Raw genomic sequence first — 13,678 nt, 5'->3', positions numbered from 1 at the left:
CCTTGCACTCAAGGATTACCTCATGCGTGCCTTTCCCTTGCTTAATCGGAACCTAAAGAAGGTATATTTACATTGAACTTTTCTTCAAGGCATTAACAACCCTGGGCTTATTTAAGATGAGTTTATGCCAAGGATGAGCTTTCCTATAAATTCACATGACTTCAATCTGAGGGGTTTTTTTTCGTTTTTGCGGTACGCGGGCCTCTCACTGTTGTGGCCTCTCCCGTTGCGGAGCACAGGCTCCGGACGCGCAGGCTCAGCGGCCATGGCTCACGGGCCCAGCCGCTCCGCGGCATGTGGGATCTTCCCGGACCGGGGCACGAACCCGTGTCCCCTGCATCGGCAGGCGGACTCTCAACCACTGCGCCACCAGCGAAGCCCAAATGGTGACTTTTTAATACTAATGAATCCCAGAAAGAAGGGAAAAAGTTTTATCCTGAATCTTTTCCAAGAGAACTGCCAAGAAGTTCAAATGATTTATCTGGAGACTTTGGGGGAGAGGATGTAAATTGAGAAAAGAATAAAAAGTTAAAAATGAGAAAGGTACTAGTGTTTATTGAGCTCTGATTTTTTTTTTTAGGAACTTAATACATATTATCATATTTAATCTTCAGAAAATGTCTGTAAGAGAGGAAAAGCTGTACCATTTCACTGAGGCTCAGATAGGGTAAGTAATTTGCTCAACACCACACAGCCAGGAAGTAGAAGAGCAAGATTTCAAGCCCAGATCTGTTTAGCTTAAAATCATGTGATTTCTCCTTCAATTGTATTGCTTGTTAACAGAAATAGGATTAGGGGAAGGAGGCATAATTGGAAATGTTGAGAGTAAACAAGGAGATGAGGGGGAGAAAGAAGAGTTTACCATCGTGAATTTAGGATGTAGTGAGGAAAAATACATTATTTATAGAAAAAACAAAGGTGTCACTAAAGAAAAAATACATTATTTAAAGAAAAAAATCATATGCATCTCTGAATTGCATGGCATAGTGCCACGCCCTCAATAACTTGTGATTGTTGGTGATGACAAAATGAGTTCAGCTTCTAACCTTTACAAGAACCACTTACATAAAAATTTTCAAGATAGTATGTGGGAAGTAATCAAGTTCCTCAAAAAAAAAAAACAAAAAACAAAACCAAATACCACAAATACCCAAATACCACATCACCCAATACATAGATAAAAGAAAGATCAAATATCCCCAAAAGCAAGTAACGGATGGCAACACTCAATCTATTTAGCTTCTTATATATCTTATTACTTTGAGGCATAAGTTTTGGTATTTTATCTTTTTACTGCTACAGATTTTACCATCTTGCTCCAAAACTAAGGATATGAAAAACTGACTCCTGTTACCCTAAACTTATAGAAAATATTTTAAAACCCAATCAGCTTAAAGATTTCACTTTTCACCTAAAGTATCAGATGAGAAGTATAAACTAAGGAAATGTTAGCAAAAGGCTTTTGTTAGCACTGTTTATACAAAAGCTTTTTCTCTCTTTCCAGAGGGTAATTTGACAACATGGTTTTTTTTTCCTTTCAATTATATTAACACAATGATTTGATCAACTAATTATGATACACTCAAATAAAGGAATACCATGTAGTCAGTTTTACAAATCTAGAAAATCATTTAATGACAGGAAGAAATGTTCAATAAATATGCTAATTGAATATAAAAAGAACAATGTGGTAGCAATCTCATTTACTCGAAAATTTATATTTTACATACACACACACACACACACACACACACACACACACACACACACACACACACACACCAAACACACATGGCTGGAGAACAGACACCAAAATGTACACAGCTGTTTATAGTGTACTGATTGAGCTACACAAGTTCCCCTGTTGTAACTAGAGATATACACAGAGAAAAGATATACATAAAGAAAATACCCAGATAAGCCATTTGGAAAAGAGCTGATTTTATGGTCTAACTAATGTAATTTCTAGTTTGCTCATCTATTAATAAACATCCCAAACAGAAAATTGCTTAAAATCTGGACTTTCTTTCTTCAGGCTCACGTGTGTCTTTATTCTCAAAAGTCAGATTACTCTGTTGTTACGTCAAGATCAACTTAAGAGCTAATACCATGAAATTAAAGCTTGAAGCAGTCAACTAAATGATAAAACTCCTTGTGCAACACTGCAGACACATTAATTTTATCTCCTACCAATATAGCTGAAGTAATTCCTTTTTAATGATTTCAAAAAGGCTGACCAGCTAACTAGCTAGATACCAGGAGTATAATAAAAAAAGAAAAAACCTCATGAATTTCTTAGTTGGTTAAAGGCTCCAAATGTTTGCTACAAGGAAACCATCCCTTTACTGACCAAATACAGCCTTCATAAGCGCTGGGCAGGCAACTCCCTCAGCTTTCTCTCTCTACAAGGTCTTCTGGGATGAGACAGCTCCCGTGCGTAGGAATTCATAATCCGTAACAATCAAAACAACATTTGGGTAGACACATAAAAGAGAAGACAAGTATTATGATATCAGAAAGATAAATAATTAGGAACATTCCACCAGTTCAAAAGCAACATGAAAAACGAAGCAAAACCAGTACCTAGAAAGAAACTAGCACTGGAAAATTGGTGCTCCTTCTGGAAGGAGCAGCAGAACAGTTCAGATGGAGTAGTGCTGCTCAAAGTAACACAGCATTGGTATAACCCCTGAGCTTGTTAGAAATGCAGATTCATGGGCCCTCTGCCACCTACTGCATCAGTAACCCTGGGGATGGGCTCAGCGATCTGTTTTCACAAGCCCTCTAGGTGATGCTGATGCTACTGAAGTTTGAGAGCCACTGAGATGGAGGAATTTCCTTAACAGACCCAGTCTTTACTCCGATGCAACAGTGGGGAGGGGACGGCTGACTGTATTCTTCTAAAACAGGATGCTTTTTCAGGGATGGAAGGAGGTGGAGAAGGCAATGCTGTTGTTAGAGAAATATAGCTCGAGGCAACAATGTCCAGCAGTGCTGTAGGATCTGGGAGACCCCTCCTTGCTTCCCCAGTGGTCACTGCCAGCCGTGAGGATGAAAGAAATGAGGAGAAAGGAAAAAGATAATTAGCATAGGATTGCAGGGGTCCCTGCACTGAGAAAATGTCCCCTTGTTCTCTCTTTATGCCTGAAATTCCTTTAATTGGGGACTGTACCTTTGTTGCACTGTCATTCTGTCCTTCATTCACGGTTAATGAAGACCAACTAAGTTCCAGATGCTTCTGGGCATTGGGGACCCAAGGCTAAAGGATGACAGGGTCTTCACTGTAGAGAAGCTCACAGGCCAGAATAACACATTTAAGATCAAAGTGCCAACTAACACACGAAGTCACTTGTGGTAAAATGTAATCAATCAACCATCCACCACAATGACCCAATGACCGATTCTTTCCTGCTTAGCGGAAAAGAGTGAAAAAATAAGGCAAGAGAAATGTCTCCTCCCAAGGAAGAAGGAAGACAAAAGAGGACTCTAAAAACCAAGAGGACCTATTTTTGCCTAAATGGCTTTGACTATAGTAGGACTTGCTTACCATCAACCTGGAAGAACCTATGAACCATAAGCAGGGCTTTGCAGCTTAACACAGTGCAAAGGAATGTGCAGAAACAGGGTTGGACACTCAAAAATAATGAACTTGGCTCTATAACATGACATGTATAATTCCAATCCTCTTTGTTATTTAGCAGTTTATAAATAACAAATTTCCCATCTGGACAGAAAAGAATAACTGACTACTGTTCCATCTAGGTCAGCTGAGTCCTGATGCTGTGTCTGTGTAGCACACTGAGACATTTCCCTCATGCAAGGTTAGGAAGTCATGCAGCTCTATTTTTCTTCCAGACACAGGCTCTATTTCAAAAATTCTATTTTCCTAAGACACACTACATGTAACAAGCTGATATAAGGTTCAAATCATCATTATGAATAAAGTTTGTAACCAATGTAAGTCATAACAATCCCTAACATTTACTTAGTTCTTGTAAGGTACCAGGCATTAAGCTTAGTGTTTTACATTCACTAAATTAACCCTCCTGGCAATCCTACTAGGGCCAGGTGGTGATCATTAGGGCTGTTCATCAATATTTCAGTTCTCTTCCCAGGCTCACAGGCCCACTGTTGGTTTTCATTTTCCCAACCCCATGAAGTTAGGCAAGAGCGGTGGCTTACCTTGGTCTGTCAAATGTAAGTGAAGAGATGTATGTCCTTTCCTGGCAAAAACCTTTAAGAGCCCGTGTGTGATTTGCTGTGATCCCTTCCCCTTGCCATAATGGTCATAATGCCATAATGACAACCTTCCAGATAATAAAAAGACAATCATCCCAGGTTCTCATATAAGGGTGATGTGAAAGAGCTACTGGGCAACCCACAACGGACATAAGTGAGTAAGAAATACATCTTGTTTTAAATCATTGAGATTTGGGGAGTCTTCGTTACTGCACATAACCTATTCTGACTGATACAGATAGGTACTACTGTTATTCCAGTGTTATACCCAGAGAAGCTGAGAGTCACATGGACTGAAAAATACCTTACTAAAACACACACAGAGGGTCGGTGTCACCAGGAAATGTCTTTTTGTTTAATACCTGATCCTCTGGCTTCAAAACCCAAAGGAATTCATTAGCTGATTCCTCAAAGATTCCCCCTTGTGGCTCCAGTTCATACTTTGCCAAACTGATATATCACATGACTAATAATTGCTCAGTTTGCCCTCATCTAAAGAGATTAAGCACATCACCCACTGTGACTCAGTTCGTATGTGGCTAAAGGAAAGACAAATCTAGATGTTTCTGACACTAAAGCTTGTTATTTTACCACAGTGCTACATTGGTTTTATGGCTAAATGTATCCAGAAAGACTAAAAGTTCTGGCCCTTAATAGCTGTAATCTTGAGGTAATAATTTATGTTATAGCTTCAGGGTTTTTATTTGTAAAGTGAGAACACTTACCCTCTCTTCTTCATAGGTTGCTGTCAGCTAGGTTGTTTAAAGGGTTTGCAAACTATACATCAATAGAATTAGGAGTAGTAAATAGTAAAACTTCAGCTCTGAGACACTTCATGGTTTATAAGTGGCTCTAAAAAATGGAAGTAATAACTTTGTATTCAGTTCTTTTAGAAGAAAAGCTTTTCATTTCCATTATTAGGTATGAAAACATTTCTAAAATATAATATTTCATTCCAGGTTCCTCAAACAATATTAAACATAATTCAATTTTCTCTTGATGATTCAGAGTTGTTTTGCTTTATTTTAATTATGAGTATCAACTATGACATGGTTTTGTGTGATGCTCTGAAAGTCTTGTAAAAAGTCAAGGTTTCCCCTTAAGAGCTTATGATCAAGAATGGGAAGTGACTTTTTGAAAGCATAATCATGCCACTTTTTGAAAGCATATGGTTAGTGCTGTCACACAAGTAAGGTCCCACCAAAGTCTGGAGGAGGGCGAGATGACCCTGCTGTTAGCCGACACTGCCATTGGGAACAGTGGGTTCCTGCAACCGTCTTTCCCTGTCCAGTTCTTGTTTGGGGCTTTGGCCTTAGAAATGAGAAAGCCAAGCAAATAGATTTATTGATACTATCTACAAATAAAGAGCAAGCAAAGTTGGAGTGAAGGCTTTGAGGATACATACGCTTTGGGCTTTATGACATCTACTTGACTTTTGGGGTGTGTGTCTACTTCCTGTTTTGCTGCTCTTAATCTGTCTGCAAATTTCCAGTGAGTGTAAAGTTAGTATACTGGAACCTCTTTTATGTGTTTAGATACATGCAGCATGACTACAAGAAAATAAATCTCTTCAAGATTTTACATTCCACATACATTCTCATAAAGAGGCCACTTGTTCAGGGCTTACCAATATATTGAAATTTCTTCAGCTGGAAGATTCTTTCCATATGTACCCATACATTGCCAAGTCAATTTGAACCTGAATAAACACGACTGTTCATCATACTTTCAAACAAATTTTTAATAAGCACTACCCACTTGTGTTCAAATTTTAATTATTTGGGTTTTTTGAACTCTGTCATTATGTCAAAAGTAAGTATAATGTCAAAAAGGATAAAATGATGAACAACTCAAACTTGATCCTCACCTCCTTGGATCTACCTGTTGAGTGGGAAAGACAGACTTTGAATAAATAATTCTGAGTTACATGTGTTAAGAAGGGAAAGTGTAAGATGACAGGGAAGTGAATATCAAGGTGACCTATCTCAGTCCGAGAAGTATGAGGAAGTGACTTTACACTGCGATAGTGTAGAGAAGGGAGGGAAGAACAGCACGTTCCAGGACTCTGAAATGGTTGAGTAGCAGGTTCTCAAAGAAATGAACAGAAACAATGTGGCTCAGGCAAGGAGATGAGTGAAAAGATAGTAAGGGCAAGACCACATGAGGTTTCATAGATCATATTAAGGGCTTTGAACTTTATCTTAGGAGACATGATGCATGGGCTTTATGCAGAGACAGACTAGGATCAGATCTGCATTATTATAAGACTCTTATTGCCATACGGAAAGGAGGTACAAATGATCTAGGAAGACTAGTTAAGAAGCCCTGTGGCAATCCAGGTAAGAGATGGTGGTAACTTGAATGAAGGTGGCGGCTATGGGATCAATGAGTGGACAAAACTGAGAAGGCAGTTTAGAAGGCAGAATAAATAGATCCTGGCATTAGAGTAGATGTGGGAGATAAAGGAGAGACACTTGTCAAGATGATGCCCAGTTGCTGGCTTGAGCAACTGGATGTGGATAATGGCACCTTTTAGAAAAATAAGGAACAAATAGAAAGAAGCTGTTGGAGGGAAAATTTTAGCTTTGAACATTGGATCTTACATTCCTAGAGACTTACTGTTAACTGACGATACATGTACACACACACACACACACACACACACACACTCATCAAAAGCTGAAAATTTAATCCATCGATAAAACAAGCATGAGGCTTAATGACTGAATCATAATGATGCTGTTTTTCTTAGTGACATAGAATCTTTGAATCTTTACACTAGTCAAATACTACATGATGAATGTGATTTTGGAACTAATTTATGTTCTCTTACAGTATTATTTATTTTATAACTTGAAAAAGAATCTCAGTAGCAATTAGTATGGAATATTGTTAAACTTAATTTACTACTAAGAAAACAACAACCCAAAAAAGCCTGATTCCAAAATACATGTCTTAATAAAAATCAATGTAATTATGACATTTAAAATGCAAAAAGAAAAAAAGTAGCAATGTCTATAAAATATTCAGTATATGAAACAGTTTGAAGTCTTGGAAGAAAAGGGAATTCAATGTACTACTGTTACCAGATTATTTGTGGTTTAATTTTCAAATGACTTGTTTCAATCAAGATAAATTTTCACTAATGATGCTTATAAATACTATAATACTTCCTTACACATATATAGCACAGTAACTCATTTATACATCAGATTGCAGTTTTCTTTTAAATAAGGGCACAACCCCAGACACCCTCTAAAAATTGTCTTGTGGGCAGCAGGAAAGGAGGCATCTAATGACACTTCAGTAGAGAGAAATAGATCTCATGAGCAGGAAAGGGGTGACACATTTATCGTAATTATTTAGTAAACTATAAAAATGGTGTTCAAACGAGTCCCAGTGTCCTTTCAAAAGTTAAGGGTCTATTACGTTATGGAGATTTTGGTTCTCTTTTTTCTAACTACTGACATGTAGTTTTCTTTAAGTTATAAAGAGCTAACTTCTTCACCAAGTAATGATGCAATTCATTAATAATGAAGCTTGCTGTTGGTAAGTCAAGCACACAGAATGGAGAAGCACGTACTAAATGGTTCATCTCTTCAGCTTCCAATTTCATCTTGTCGTCTCTACAGGGTGCAGGGGGAAGTACTCTCTTCTGCTTATCCTCCTGACTTGGCACCTTATCATGCACTTGGAAGGAGAAAAAAATCCCTCCCTGTCTGGGCTAGACCTCTGTTCTTTACATCCCCCACTGTCTCTAACTCCTTGACTCTCTTCCCCTTGCTCCTCCTTCTTCAGAGGCTAAATTTGCAAGCCCTTACATTCCACTGAATTCTATTCTGAATGGGGCGGTAGGGATGGGCTTTTAGCTCTCATGGATAGATTATCTATAAAAAAAATAAAACCTTTTATAATGCCCCCAAATAATTTACAAAACAATAAAATCTTTCATAATGCCATAAAATGATTTACCTCCTATGAGTTGATAATGCCAAAAGAGTCTCTGACTCTTCCCTTCTTTTGTATTTAATATCCAAAGATTGGTTTGGAAGTTCAGTACATTCCTGGCTCCAGAAAAACGGTGTGTATGAACAAGGAAAAATACCCCTCTAGCCACATGTATGCATTTGCTGGCTGACTTGTTTATTATGCGTCTACTCCATTAGGCCAGGAGCTCTAAGAGAACATTTTTATTTATAACTTCCTAGCATAGCACTTGATGCACAATATCCTCTCAGATAACATTTCTTGAATGAAGATAAGTCTAGAGAACTGGACTTGGCCAAGTGATGCTACAACAAGTCACTTCTCTGTGCTCAAGAGGTTGGAATTCAAGAAAAACAATGCATGCACACATTCTTGTACACTGGACTGTGCAACGTACATGTAAGGAATTATAGTATTTACAAACACCATTAATAAAAATTCACCATCTTTACTGAAATGAGTCATGTGAAAAGTAAACTAGTAATAATTTGGTAACAATAATACATTGAATTCCCTTTTCTTCCAGGGTTTCAAAGTGTTTCATATACTGAATATTTTATAGACATAGTGCCTTTTTTTCCTTTTTACATTTTAAATGTCATAATTACATTGATTTTTATTAAGATTTTTATTTTGGAAGCAGTTGGAAGCAGACTCTTTCTTGTTGTTTTCTTAATAGTAAATTAAGTTTAACAATTATTTCGTACTAATTGCCACTGAGATTCTCCTTCAAGTACAAAATAAATAATCTGTAAGAGCACAGAGATTAGTCCCCAAATCACACTCATCAGTAAGCCTTTGGCTCTAGTGTAAAGATTCAAAGGTTCTATTTGGAATAGGGAAGTTAATGATATTTTAGACAGATGATATTCAAAAGTTCTAAGGTAGCAAAATGTTTGATATGTTCCAGGAACAGAAAGAAGGCCAAGTGCTTGGGGGTGAATAGCACAAGGTGAGGCTGCAGCGATGAATAGGGGGCTAGTCATGCAGGTGTACATAAGAATTGTAGAATTTGTTAAGTGTGTTTAAGTAGGTTAGTGACATGATCCAATATGCAGACATCACTTTGGCAGCTGTGAGGATAATGAATCACAAGGTGGCAAGAATGGAGTAAGAGGTAGACCATGCGAGAGATGTCGGTGGGTTGGACTAGGCTTGAGACAGGAAGTGCTGAAAAGAACAGAACAGACCACAGAATACACTGATCCATTCTACATAAAGGACAAAGGAGAAGAGCCAAGAACATCTCCAGATCTCTGTCTGGGGCTCTGTGGGGGGCAAGAGGGGATGGTTGTGCCATTAACTGAGACTGGGAAGAAGTAGAAGATTTGTGCTCTGGAGGGAAGTATCAGGATTCAAGGGTTCAGGTGTGGGCATGCTGAGTTTGAGATGCCCGTGACACATCAAAATGGAGATGTCACATAGGCACTGGCTATAGGAGCATGAAGCATAGGGGATGCCTGCTTGACATCTGCATTTTATATCTCATAGCCATCTCAATGACAAAGTTTTAGCACCATTGAGACTAAAGGGTAGTCCAAAACAGAGGGAGTCTGAAGGTAGTTCTAGGGCCAAGATCTGGGCTGGAAATATAAACTCAGGGTCCTTAGTATACATCCCACGTGTAGAACAGAGAGTACCTTAGACCTTTTGTCTGATTTAAAAGTACAGATCTGGGCTTCCCTGGTGGCACAGTGGTTGAGAATCTGCCTGCCAATGCAGGGGACACGGGTTCGAGCCCTGGTCTGGGAGGATACCACGTGCCGCGGAGCAACTAGGTCCGTGAGCCACAACTGCTGAGCCTGCACGTCTGGAGCCTGTGCTCCGCAACGGGAGAGGCCACGATAGTGAGAGGCCCGCCCACCGCGATGAAGAGTGGCCCCCCGCTTGCCGCAACTAGGGAAAGCCCTCATACAGAAACGAAGACCCAACACAGCCATAAATTAATTAATTAATTAATTTTAAAAAAAGTACAGATCTGATGGAATGTAAATGAGGAACTGCTGGTACTTGGATTCCAAAATTTTCATCATGGATTTTGGACACAGAATCCTCTGAAGATAACTTACTCCTAAGTAATTAATGCACATGTATATTTTGGAGAAGATATGCTATAAATATATGTTAGTTTCTCATTGAATGCAGAATCAAACATCAAACCTTTGCCTTACTAAAATATGTATTTTCACATTAAAAATAAATCTTAAAAAAAATCGACATAAGGAGTCTCAAGAAATCATTTCTCTTCAATTATATGTTCCAGAATCTTGGTTAAAAAATAAGACCACAGATCTTCCGACTTTGGTAAATTATTAGGTAACTTCTAACTCCACACTTTAAAATGGCATTGAGCTCTATTCCCCTTCATGAACAATTCATCCCTGAAGCCATGTGGTGGCGCTAAGGAAAGCAGAAATCCACACAGGAGTAGAGGAGCCACGATGACAGAGAGTGGGGTGTCAAAGGCTGGCTAGGATGAGGACGATGTACACTCACAGGGGTGGCAGCTCCAACCAGGGTGTCAAAATCTGATTGGAAGAAAGAAGGCATCGCCAGAGCAGGGCATGGGGTTGTGGGGTGGGAGGTGTCTAGCCACAGAGTTTCAGAGCCCAAGCAAAGCAAGAAGCATTTCTACCTGGGACTGTGGCCCAGCACAGGGCATCAGAGCCTGAGCAAGGTGAGATAGGACTCCCTGTGGGAGGGGACAAGGTGGCCTGACGTGGGTGTTGAGACCTGGGCAGCACGAGGAAGGAGTGCTATTGCACAGTAGCCTAGTGCAGGGAATCAGAGCACTGACAATGAGGAGGGAGTCCCCAAGGGGTGGCTTGGGAGCAGCAGTGATGAGAGATTGTGTACCTACTGAGAGAGTCTGTGGGCAGCAGCAACACCCTGATAGCGATGAGCACACCTATCATCCAGATCTTGGTTTCTAAATACCATTCTCCACTAAAAAGAATCAGGGCTTCTGGGAGAAATGGCTCATTTCAGAGCTAAGGCAGGGAAAGTATAAGATGATCTTGGAGCAACATGTGCCTCCCAAAAAACAAGGAAATGCTCAAAGATTAATGGGGGTGTGTCAACATAAAAGTCAGCTTGAATAAGCTTCCACTGGCCAAATAAGGGATAACTGAGCCTCAAAATAAATGATAGTAACAGATTATAACCCATTAAACCATGAGACCACAATAATATAAACTCACATATGTGTAAATTGAAAGATACTGGCATAAATTCAAAGTACCCCTCACAAAATACTTATTAACTAAAAATGGAAAACAATGTGAAACTTTACAGTGGCACATACCCCTTTATCAAGGGATCAAAGTGAACATCATTATCATGAGATGAACTGAAATCACACACCAAATGACACAACACAGCACCATGAAGGGATCCAGAATAAGCCACTGTGGCATAAAAATTATTTTAAGCTAAAGCCATTTGAGTTCCTGAAATCCCTTATCGGCCTAAAAGCAGAGCTTCTCAAAAGAACTCAAAAAATTCAATTGTCATAAATCCCATCCCTGGGAACAACTCCAATCTTCTCTTTCAGAAAGAGAAGTTGCCACTACCGCCAAACAGATACTGTCACAAAATTATTACATATCCTATCTATTCTCCTAAGGCCCATTTATCTTTCCAAAATGTCATTTGTTTTTCCTTAAGTGCCCTTTCTCTCCACTTCCCTTCTAAGAAGTTATTTGCTCTCCCAGAGGTATCTCTCTGGCCCTTCCGATTCTCTATTAAGATGGTATGTAAGCCTCAAATCCTAACTGCCTCTCTGAGTCACATTTCTTTGAGAACTCCTGTGCATATGTGCATTAAATCTGTTTTTCTTTCCTCTCGCTAATCTGTCTTTTGTTAGTTTAATTCAAAGGCCTCCAAACATTGAACTAAAGACAATAAAGGAGAAGTGATTTTCCACCTCAACAACACTTCTGTGATATTCCCACCAAACCTGAATGTAGCAACAAGGAAGCATCAGACAAACCCACAGTGAGAGACATCTTACAGTAACTGGTCTTTCAAGATCATGAAAGTCTAGGAAAGACTACAGAAACATTCCAGATGGAAGGAGACTAAAGACACATGACCACTGAATCCAACACATGATTCTGGACTAGATCCTTTACGTTATAGAGACGACTGGCAAAACTTGAATAGGGTCAGAAAATTAGACGGTAGTAATGTGCCAATGGGAATGTTTTGAATTTGATGGTTATATTATAGGTGAAGGTATCATGCCAACAAGTTATTTTCAAGTGGCTTAGGAAAAAATGTTCTTTGTACTATACTTGAAAAATTTCTGTAAGCATGAGATTTAAAAAAAAATAAACACTTCCCAAAATGGCATTGATTTGATTTAGTGCCCCATCCAGTCATCCCAACATAGTCAATTACTGGTTTGAAACAAATCTCGAGTGTCAATGTGAGATGCCATATTGAGTTTTCCAAAAATTCCACTTGACAAAGGCAGCCTCCCAATAGTAGCCAAGTCTACAATCCACTGTGGTTTCCCTAGAGCTGTGACATCACTAATAACTTATTCTTTTTTTTTTTTAAACATCTTTATTGGAGTATAATTGGTTACAATGGTGTGTGAGTTTCTGCTTTATGACCAAGTGAATAAGCTATAGATATACATATATCCCCATATCTCTTCCCTCTTGCGTCTCCCTCCCTCCCACACTTCCTATCCCACGTGGTCACAAAGCACCGAGCTGATCTCCCTGGGCTATGCGGCTGCTTCTCACTAGATATCGGTTTTACATTTGGTAGTGTATATATGTCCGTGCCACTCTCTCACTTTGTCTCAGCTTACCCTTCACCCTCCCTGTGTCCTCAAGTCCATTCTCTAGTAGGTCTGTGTCTTTATTCCTGTCCCGCCCCTAGGTTCTTCATGACGTTTTTTTTTTTTTTTTTTTTTGGTTCCATATATATGCGTTAGCATACGGTATTTGTTTTTCTCTTTCTGACTTACTTCACTCTGTATGACAGACTCTAGGTCCATCTACCTCACTACAAATAACTCAATTTCATTTCTTTTCATGGCTGAGTAATATTCCATTGTATATATGTGCCACATCTTCTTTATCCATTCATCTGTCAATGGACACTTAGGTTGCTTCCATGTCCTGGCTATTGTAAATAGAGCTGCAATGAACATTGTGGTACATGACTCCTTTTGCATTATGGTTTTCTCAGGGTATATGCCCAGTAGTGGGATTGCTGGGTCGTATGGTAGTTCTATTTTTAGTTTTTAAAGGAAACTCCATACTGTTCTCCATAGTGGCTGTATCAATTTATATTTCCACCAACAGTGCAAGAGGGTTCCCTTTTCTCCACACCCTCTCCAGCATTTATTGTTTGTAGGTTTTTTGATGATGGCCATTCTGACTGGTGTGAGGTGATACCTCATTGTAGTTTTGACTTGCATTTCTCTAATGATTAA

At 39.1% G+C, this 13,678-nt stretch overlaps 1 protein-coding gene across 3 annotated transcripts in view; it reads right to left on the bottom strand.

Moving 5' to 3' along the window:
- TMEM200A (transmembrane protein 200A) overlaps positions 1-13,678 on the bottom strand; it is a 72,936-nt gene that overhangs the window by 16,131 nt on the left and 43,127 nt on the right. The window contains exon 1 of one of the 3 annotated variants that reach the window (XM_060283780.2): positions 2,351-2,478. The exons of the other annotated variants lie outside the window; for them this stretch is intronic. The gene's annotated coding sequence lies outside the window, so the exon portion shown is untranslated. Of the gene's footprint in view, positions 1-2,350; positions 2,479-13,678 lie in introns of those variants that run through there. 3 annotated transcript variants of the gene reach the window in all.

The sequence above is a fragment of the Globicephala melas genome, chromosome 14 (genome assembly GCF_963455315.2).
Source record: "Globicephala melas chromosome 14, mGloMel1.2, whole genome shotgun sequence".
Taxonomy (NCBI): domain Eukaryota; kingdom Metazoa; phylum Chordata; class Mammalia; order Artiodactyla; family Delphinidae; genus Globicephala; species Globicephala melas.
This window is presented reverse-complemented; position numbering and strand designations above follow the sequence as displayed.